At 39.8% G+C, this 10,363-nt stretch overlaps 1 long non-coding RNA gene across 1 annotated transcript; it reads left to right on the forward strand.

Annotated features, from left to right (window-relative positions):
- The first annotated feature begins 1,522 nt into the window (after positions 1-1,522).
- On the forward strand, positions 1,523-3,810 carry LOC139734204 (uncharacterized). Its single transcript, XR_011711146.1, has 3 exons — positions 1,523-1,624; positions 2,358-2,471; positions 3,623-3,810. It is a non-coding gene; the product is annotated as an uncharacterized lncRNA (long non-coding RNA).
- Positions 3,811-10,363: the final 6,553 nt, after the last annotated feature.

Raw genomic sequence — 10,363 nt, forward strand, 5'->3', positions numbered from 1 at the left:
AACTTTCAAACGGCGAAGCATGAACTCCCCAAAGGCCTACGGTACGTCGAAGAACCCTAGCTTGCTTATTGTTGTCTAATTATAAATCTACGATATCGCCTACTCTGTTGTAACGTAGAATGAGGGCTTTATAAGAGTCTGAGTCCGAGTCTCTCTAACGTAACCCGTGTCGCATTGAGTGTATGCGTGCCTTATGGTTCTCGCGAAGTGCAGTGATCTAAGGCGCCGCGATACCCATTCATTTGTACATGAAATCTCTCGCGAAGCGAAGGTGCTGCGATACCCATTCATTTACACGTGAAATATTTCGCGTCGCGACGCGAAGCAAAAAGGCGCGAAAATCACCAGCGTGGTATAGTTTTTACCATTTCCCTAGGGAGTATAGTCTTTTTCGCGCACTTGGATGGTAGAATTATGTTTTGTTGTTTACAGTGCTCTCGACCAATCAGAGGACGAGATGCATTTTGTGAGGGATATAATATGAACTATTCAATAGAAAGGTCAATTAAAGGGTTTTTTATGTTGTTGTTGGTGTCTGTATGAGTTTTGAAGCACTAGCCACTAAAATCCAAGCATACTCCAGGAAACCAATAGAGAAAATGATTGGCCAGATTTTCTTTATCTTCCACAGTCATGTAATAGACAACATTGTATAACATTGGGGCAAAGAAGGCTTTCAAATGTGAAAATTGTTATTGAAACTGAAACAATCCATCTAGTTAGATTAGCTAAATATGATTGTTTGTTAAAAAGGAAGATGCATGATATATCATTGTATGATTGTTGATTATGGATGATTATAGTATGATTGATTATAACGCCCACATCTGTGTAAGTATAAATTGTGTGTGAACAGCACACAGAGGTTTTGTTTGTACTATTGTTTACCTTATCCATGTATTTGAGGATACATGAATGTAAGTTTTATACCTAAAACTTCCCACAACCCACTACACAGACCTACCCACATGATGTATGAGAATGAATGGTGTGATTTAATTTGTTCAAAATAAGAAATACATGTTATAACATTTGATCCATGTACCACATAGTCACTTTTGTCAGCTGTTTTGACTGCAGTGAGGAAAGTGTGTATGTCCCAGAGAACACCAGGTCAATTTGCAGTGAGAGTGACAACCTCTAATCCCTAAGCCAGGCAACAAGATTAGAATGTGTTCTCTTTGAATTGACACAGATACCAGCGATGCTGTGTAGTGCCTGCACATATAGCATTGGTATGCATCATGTTTGTGTAATGTGCTTTTGCTTTAATTTCATTACACATGTACTGTAGGTGGTCTTTACAACACTTCCAAATATTTTTGTTATTGTCACAGTTTATGGGTAAGTAACTGTGCTGATTGTGCCTAGATCAAATTGTTAGAGGGAAAAAAATGGATATTGTTGATTGTCTGTTCGATACTGTGCTTAAACATTACCCTTAACCTATAACATTGCCCTTAAACCCATATTTCCCCAGACTTAAACACTACCCATTTCAGCAGATGGTTTCCATTTTGTCCAGGTACCTTGGTGCTGTCCCTCACCAAGGAGAGTTTCCAGGAGCTTGGTCTCGATGGTAGACCTTCACAGTTCAACAGAACACACAAGACAGGCAAGCACAGTAAGTGTGTGCCTTCGATAGAGGGCAGAGAAGGGCATGTTTGCTGTGTAGGGTTTTAGTGTCATTTTCTGTTTCTTCTTTTCGTGTCTTATTAACATCTTGTGAATGAGAACTTGCTGATGAATGAAATGTAGATTTGCTTCCTAGAAGTGTCTTAAAACTAAATTTTGGGAATATTGTCTCCAGTGGTAACTAACTATGTGAGTTTTCAATTTGACTGTAAGCCCAGGCAAAGAAGGTATGAAATATATCAAAAAAGGAGAATAATTTTTCTGAAGTGTGATTTTGCAAGCTGGTGTGACTCCTTGTGGACAGTATGGCTCTGCAAAACAGAGGATTTCTTCTTTGAGATTGCATAATTTCTGTGCATGGTACCTCTATACTGCACACTGGCACTGGGCCAATGGTCCCTGACCAGTAAAAATCACTGTCGGACCATTAACTTTTTCAGGAATGGACCAGTAAAACAGAAAACTGGGTAACTACTGGTCCGACAGACAGGTCAGACCAGTAGAAAAAAATGGTTAGTGTGCAGCCCTGCATTATGCCAATATACTTCATGCAAACTAGTCTGATAAGATACTTGATACAGTGTAGTACTTAAGAGAAGAACAGAATGGGACCCAAATCACATTATTCTGCATAACCAATTACTAGTGGTGGTATGCCTGTAGTGGCAATGAACCGCTTCGCCAATCGTGTCATTTATGTTTGTTTGTATTGTCTCTGTCAGTTGTAGAGATCAATTTGAAGAGAGAAGACTTCAAACCTGGTGGAGGATTCTATGATAGAGTACAAACCAGACTAGCCAGCCATCCAGAGCTGAAGTTTACATTCCTTCTTACCTGTAAGTACTTTCGTTTCTCTGTAATACTTGGATTCAACCTGACAAGGACCTCCTTGGATTTGATTGCTAAAATTTAATGTTGTGAAATATGTGGTTTTGTGAGACTTTTTGACCTTTAAAGAACCAATGCATGTAGGGGGAATATGAAATGAAAACCATGGATCCTTTAACCCATTGAGGACAGGCTGATTTTGCTAATACTACATGCATTTCCCTTAGACACTTGCCCAAGTATACTCTGGACTCGTCCTCAATGGATTGAAGATAAAGGCTTAAAACTGATGTCATAGAAATGCCTAGTGATATTGGGAGTATACGTGGACATCCAGGAGATAAGAATATATTGTATTGATGACAAAAAGTCATGAGAGTCAGTTCAAAAAAAAAAGAAGAGAAAATGATATTTATGTCGTAAAAGGGATGGCATGGATCTTGATATAGGACTGTAAAAGAGAACAATTAGGGAAATTTGATTACACGCCCACTGATAATTAAAACTGTACAAAGCAAGTAAAAATCAAAAGTGAAAATTTACTTTTCATATACTGGCAGAACTGTCAATTTTTGCTCTAAAATGTACACTTATGCATAGAAAATGTGTGAAAGAATGCCATAAGAGCACAATTTCAGTTTAGAAACAACGAAAGTGAAAGTGCTACAATCTCGGAGCATATCCAATCATGGTTGCTACTTAATTTTGTGGTATCGATTATTAATAATCAACAAATCGGGCCACAGTAGTATTCATCAATCTTCTGCGCTAGAGGCAGCTTGTTGGAAAACATGATGCGAGGGTCCAGTCGATCTTCACGTAATGTGCTATCTACCCACTACTGAATAAGGAGAGCACTACAGGACTAAAAGTCGTATGCATATACCAATGATTGAAATTATTTTACACGTTTGATCTCAAAATACTCCAAAACAACTCATTATCCTGTCAAATTCCATCAGCCAGACAGGTCTCTTGGTAGACCCTTTTGGATGTTTTTTTTTCCTAAGCAAATTCCAAATAGTGGAAGATAAATTTTTGAGCCCTTCTGAGAACTATTTTTTTGGCTTTAAGGTGACTGCCACTACTTTGCCTGCAATACTGGAAAAATACAATTAAATTTTTTTTTTATGCAATTTTCTCCTTTTTTTACCCGAAGGTGAAAGGAGCATAGAGCCATTGCTCCTCCTTCATCTCAAATCCTTCACCTGTCACCATCATCATCTCAGTCACAGCACACACACATGCCAGGACATCCCTGTTCCTACAGTCAGTGGGTGGAGTCTACCAGTTGGCGAGGAGAGTGGGCGTGGCACACATGCAGAAAGTGCAGCTGGGGTCACAGATTTCCAGGAATGGCTGGGCATGGTGGCCTGCCAGTGCAACCTGTAAGTTGTTGTTGGTTTGTTTTTTTTTGTTTTATTTATGCCTCCGCCAACGAAGTGGCCGGAGGCGTTATTATTATTTTTTTTTTTGATTGTCTTTTTTGGGTTGTCAAAACATGGCAAATTAACTGCCAGAGCGAAGTGAGCCAAATACCAAAAGATATTATTTAGGAGATGGAACAAAATCATACTAGACTGTTTGGTACTTTTCTATGGACATCACTCCCAAGTTGCAGAAATCAAATTCAACATATTATGCTATTTCTAAAAACGGTTTGTGCCTGTGACCAGTCTTAACAAAATACAAATCACCGTCGCAGTTAGGCTTCCCTCCTTTGAAAAGGTGCCCAAGGAAGTGAGAAATCTGCCTACCTTCAGTACATGTAGTTGGTGCCTCTCTCCATGCAGAGTAATCTTGACAGTGCAAAAAGCTGTGAAACAACTCTGTAGCAAATATGATCATACACTTATGTGACACTAGGTGTATGCTAGTATACAATAGGAAAGTGGCTGCCCTCTCCATGTATGTTGATATGAATTTGGCATGTAAAGGGTTCAATACCGGTTTATGCTTTGGCTGGCATAGCATGGGATACCATTTCTGAATGAAATTTTTCATTATTAGTGTCTTCTTAGTAGTTGGAGGTGAATTGTGCATTTCTGTCTTCAAATATTTCAAGGAAATAAGTTATAGGGAGCATTTTCAGATTTTACTGGAGCAAACTAATGAATTTTCTTCTCAAATGAGACAAGTTTTGTACTGTTTGTGCATGCCATTAATGAGAAAAAAAATTCCATTGAATTTCAAAGGTTTATAAGAGCCAACCTTGCAAACCATACAAACCTTGCAAGAAAATACTAGGGATGCTATGGTATGACCATGCTTCAATACTTTGAAATCTTTTTCAAGGAGAAGCTGTCAGTGCAGTGACAAGACAAACCACCAAACAATTCAATGAATTAATTCTATCATTGCATGTGCCTCTTCCACAAAGAAAGGTGTAAAACAGCAAACCAAGAAATGGTGCTTTCTACAATGAAGAGACATGTGGTTGTGTGATCTGATTCAGTATAACCTTACACCAAAGAGATTTTTCTCCTCTCCACCACTAGAGGGCGAACTATGCAATGATGTCTGAGATTTCAGTGGGGGCTGCCATTACCCATTTAGTAATGGCGGACTTTGCGTACTGAAGTAACATTTTTACAGCGTGTATTTGAACTTTTGAACTTTTACGCGAGTACGCATTTCTAGATTTAGCTGCCTCTTGGTTGCTCGTTTGCAAGCATGTTAGCATGAGGGGTGAGCCTACTGCCTCGCCATCTTCCAGTGCTCCCCGTGCACTCACAAAACAATAGTAAAGGGCGTATGCATACTTTGCACTCTAGCACACACTTTTTATAAGCTCTTTGCCTTACACACCCTTTTGAGTAGCACCAATGACTTCCATTGAGATTAGATACATTGTGTTATTACAATAAATATGATATGAAAACGATGAAGAGTGAAATCATTACCGTGAGAAGGAAGTGTGCACCTGAGATTATGAGACCAGTACACCAAAATGATGATATAATAATAATAATAATGAATAATATAATAGTTGATATTTTTAGAGCGCCTTTTCCACTGGATACAAAGTGCTATGAGATGTCATCCCTGGCCGCCGTAGGAGTTAAAGTATATACAAATTACCAGGCAGTGACAGTACAACTCCGATGCACACATGGGTGAAAATGATGACCCAGAACTTGCCAGTGTTTCCAATGTCTTGTACCCCAGTCATACACAAAGTTGGTCCAAGGGAATGCTCCTAAAGCGCTTTTGCTTACACCCCTCTGAGTCTGTTCATGCAGAGAATCACACTCACTGAGACCATGCACGAAGTGGCTTTGAGGGGTATAACTGTCATGGTGAAATTCAAGTGCCCTGGAACTTCTAACATACAGACTGTATGCATAGTGCACACTACGTTCCACTTCCGGAGTGCTTAAAACATTGATGATCATTTAGGCAGAGTCTGGAGCAGTTTAGGAGCCCCCTGAACCTAGTCTCAAAAGAGGTATAACTTGAGAGCGCTCCAAGCCTGATATATCTGGAGTGATCTAAATGCCCTTATAAATGGGGTCTTGGAGACATTGTAAAAGACAATGTCTGGCGAACATGGTATATATAATCCATGTAATGACGTATCAAAAACAGAAGTCTGTTTCATTAATGATCTGGATTTCATTTCTCGTACATCCTCATCTAGGAATAGTGGAGATGATTACCTGTCATCCTACGAATGTCCCTCCCCACATGAGGAATCCGGAGAGGTGTTCCATGAAAAGTGGAAGGGTTTCATCCCAGCAACCACGGTGTCACAGATTCTTTCTGCCTTGAGGTAAACAAACATAAAGGGGGGATGGGGGAGGGGGATGGGGAGGCACAATCGACCAATATGGTTACAAACTACATTAAGAGCTCAGGACAAGATTTGATTTTGAATCACTGCAAATTGTCCCCATTGAGGTAATGGCACACACCACATTTAAGTATATTCGCTCTTTACATGTGCACTGCATGTGTGTGTGTATTCATGCATTTACGACTGCTTATGAACTTGAACAGCATGACTGTCAATTTCTCAGTACACCAGTAAAAACAGCAAAACCTCTGCCAATAGATACTGTATATGCAGTATAATTCATGGTGTTTTCATTTTTGAAAAATTGATAACTCACTGCAAATATATTGCCTTATGTAACACAAATGTGTTGTGTCTAGATATCCATGGTGGGAAATTACTATTTTTTCTCAGAAAAAGTAATAATACTTCTTTCTCATTCCATCAATGTGGATCTTGGTCACAAAGTCAGCCACTCGCAGAATCGTTCAACATGAAGACCCAATTCCCAAAACATTATACTTGCAAAGATATATTGCACAGACAGTGTGTGCACCCAAACCTGCCGACATGGATGTATTACTGTTTTGATGCATGTATTGTGCAGGCTGGTTTCAAATTTTTGTGATATGTTATTTTGTCAAAACTTTGGACATCAGACTGTTGCCTTATGTTACCTTTGATAAAGATATAAAGTAAAAGGCAAGGCATTGCAATATTCTCTGTAGTTATCATGCATAACTTCTATTTGACCCTAACTTGTCAATACGACAGTTCGCAATTACAAGCTGAGCTTGTGCAGGTAAAGGTCATGGCAGACCTTCTTTTAAATTTGGCTTGTAACTGAGGTGTTTATGTGAATGTGTATTCTTCCTAACCATATTAGAAAATAAGCGATTCATGCAGCACTTGTATATTACCACTTTCTGCTTGGCTGTGTAAACTGCTCTTATTGAAAGATTATTCCATATTTTGTAAAGTCTGTGGTTCCAGAGCTCATTGCAGACTGGTGCTTATTTCACCCACAGGAGAGTCATGTCTGATGGAAGCGAAGGTCCTCCCTGGGGTGCCATGACCGTCCATGGCTTTGCAGACTCGCCTGTCTCCACCCACTTAAAGGAGAACCTCTGCACGGGTGGCAGCGCTGCGGACGATAGACCGTACACCTTCATTGTCCTACCTGGCGGCAGGTACTTGCTCTTGACTTGCGGCAATTCGTGACCGGCGTCGTGACTGGAACTTGTGTGGTGACTAGTCCAGCTGATCTGATCCAGAACAGTATTATGTGTGACAACGTGCATCAGTACTACAGTGTGTACATAGTTCCCTCTTCTTAGCTGGTCAATATCACTTTTATGTGTTTCTTACTTTGGCATAGATATTGACTGGAGGGATGTAGCACATTATGGTCTTATTGAGGGCACAGAAATCTTACTAGGATGTATTCCCTGTCCTGGAAAGTATTTTACCTCAGGCAATCAAACTCCTGTGTTTCTGGAAGTCAAATCAGAATCCCTATTTTACTGCAGGTTGCCTAGATATTACAGACAGAAACCCCCTTTTGTTTGAAAAGTTTCATTGTGAGATGGAGGATATTGCAGGCATAAATATTGCATACTGACATAGCTCATTAGTGAGCACTGCTGGCAACAGGCAGAATATGATTTCCAAACTCTAGTTTATGCACAGAAATCATTTTTCATGTCGTATACCCCCTGATCTACATGTTTTTTTCTGTCTGGGCCTTCCAAGGGAAAGTAATCAAACATGTTCACATCATATGACTGCCTCCAAATAACCAAATGACACCTTATGCAGATGATCCCATGTAATTTGCATTTTCTTAGGCAGATCAGACATTAGAAAATGTTCTAAGGATGCACAGAGTGTTGGGGCACAAAAGGAAAGAAAAATCTTTTCAAGTTTCAGCAAAGAGTCTGACAACTTAGTGTTATCTCCACATGTTCTTAGGGATGGTGGCATAGCATAGCAAAATTGTCTTGGGCTTCCATCACTACACACTGTGATACCTCTGGGGTATTTGCTTCTTTTTTTTTCCCCCGGTTTTTGTTGAAAAGTGCACAAATTTATAAGCTCGTGAATATTTTTCCATCTGCCCTTTTTTCCTGAGAGCAAAGAATATCCTCATGCCTCATTGTGATGGATCATTTTGTTGATAACAATGTTGACACAGTACTCTCTATTTCATGCTTGGGTAAAGCCCACAACATGAATACTGTAAAACGAGGAATGTTCACACGCATTTTAATTTCACGAATTTCGCGAGAGCCAAGATTCGCAAAATGAAAATGCATGTGAAAGTTCTTGTCTACACTATATGTGTTGAATGTTGGAGGTAACTCGTGAAAATGTCATTATGCGGAAAAGGCCGTCAGCTCCAATTTGCAAAAATTTCATGTCGCGAAAATATCGTGTTTTGCGGTATATGTGAATGCTAAAAAAGGAGGCATGTCAAATTAAGGAATGTGAAGTAAAATCAGGAATAATGGATGCCAGCCAAAAGATGATGGACCTCCATTTCATGTCCTATCTCAGAGACAGAGTGTGTTGCTTCTGCCAGAATTGACAACGTGATAGCTAGGTTGCAACACTTAAAGCCAATCCATCCCACTGGGCATCAAACCCTGGATCCCTGGAATGAGAGGCCAACATGCTTCCGACTAATAGCCAGGTTGATGCCCTGTAGCACATTGTTGTAGGTTGTGGGAGGGTCAGCCAACTCTCAGATACAAGAGAGGCGTTTCAGAGGGCTTGCGTCCTTGCTCGGCATGTAAGAGGAATCTTTGAGGTTGATCGTGAAAGTGGACCACCCAGAAGATGGGTTTTTCAACACGGTGCCTGCCTGCAAGGTTACATCGTCATGCTCATGTACATGTAGAACTCTCTTTGCCTTGGGAAGTCCCACTTAGACAGTGTTCCAATTGGGAAACCCTTGGTTGGCATGTTTGAGTTTATTCATGTCTTGTTACCATGGATACAAGCCACACGTTCAGGGTTAGAAACTGTGTAGGCAATCTCTCAATCTCTGCAGATATTGTGTTTGATGTTAGAGTCAAGAGGGCTAGTTCACTGTTGAATCCTGTAAGGAGGAGTATCCTGTTTGCTTATCACTGTGTTAGTAGCAGGTTGTCCCCTTAGTCAGTGTCTTAGATGTTTAAAGCACCTTTTGATGCGAATATTCACAGATTGTTTCATCCTTCGAAAAGCACCAAATACAATTTTTTATATTCAATAACACAGAAAAAGAAAAGACAGTAATATCCAATTATTTCATTATCTGGACATTGGTTTGGTTTTTTGGTTTTTTTTTTGTTTTTTTTTTTGTTTTTTTGTTTTTTTTTTTTTTTTGTCTTCCATGAAAATGATATATATCAGTGAAGCTTGTTTTACAATCTGCTAACTATAACGGTATTGTCTTGCAACTAAATTGATGATATAGACTTGATATGAATGGGAAAGCATTGGAGCTGTGTGAGTTTCATAAACTTGCAGCTTACAGAGTTCATGACATTACTACTGTGATGTAATACATTACACAATAATCCAAACAACTCATGCTATTTTTGATACTCTTTCCATTCGTGGTTTGCATATACAAATATGCATCGTACGTATCCATTTGCAAAAGCTGTTCCCCAGCATGTTGTGCTTGTATCAGGTGCTTTCTAATACCAGCGAGTGTTGGGCCTCACAGGAATTTTGCAGCAGGCGGTGATGTCAGTATCACTTTATGTATGTCTGTTGGGGGGGGGGGGGGGGAGGGTTGGATGTAATGAAGGGGTGTGTTTCTGGCAGATTGTATCAGATTCAGTGTGATATACCCGTATCCCAAAGAGCCATGTCATAAGAAGGAAATGTTGTGTTGTCTGATTTTCTCAGAAAGCTGGGAGACAAACACATGCCATAAATTGCCATCCTGTGTACAACCTGCTTGATATTGTGCAGGCTGCAGCCTTTTAGTTGCACATGTGATGATATGGCTGTGGATCAGAAATGACTTTATTGTTTGTAGCCCCATGATTATTTGTGTGGTAAAAATGGTTTGAAACTTTAATCATGTCTCAGTCAAAGGTAATGCGTACTTTATGGATAAGTGAAAAAAAC

Source organism: Diadema antillarum, unplaced genomic scaffold, assembly GCF_040938485.1.
Source record: "Diadema antillarum isolate AM-2024a unplaced genomic scaffold, OU_Dant_1.0 seq00000513_RagTag, whole genome shotgun sequence".
Classification (NCBI taxonomy): Eukaryota; Metazoa; Echinodermata; class Echinoidea; order Diadematoida; family Diadematidae; genus Diadema; species Diadema antillarum.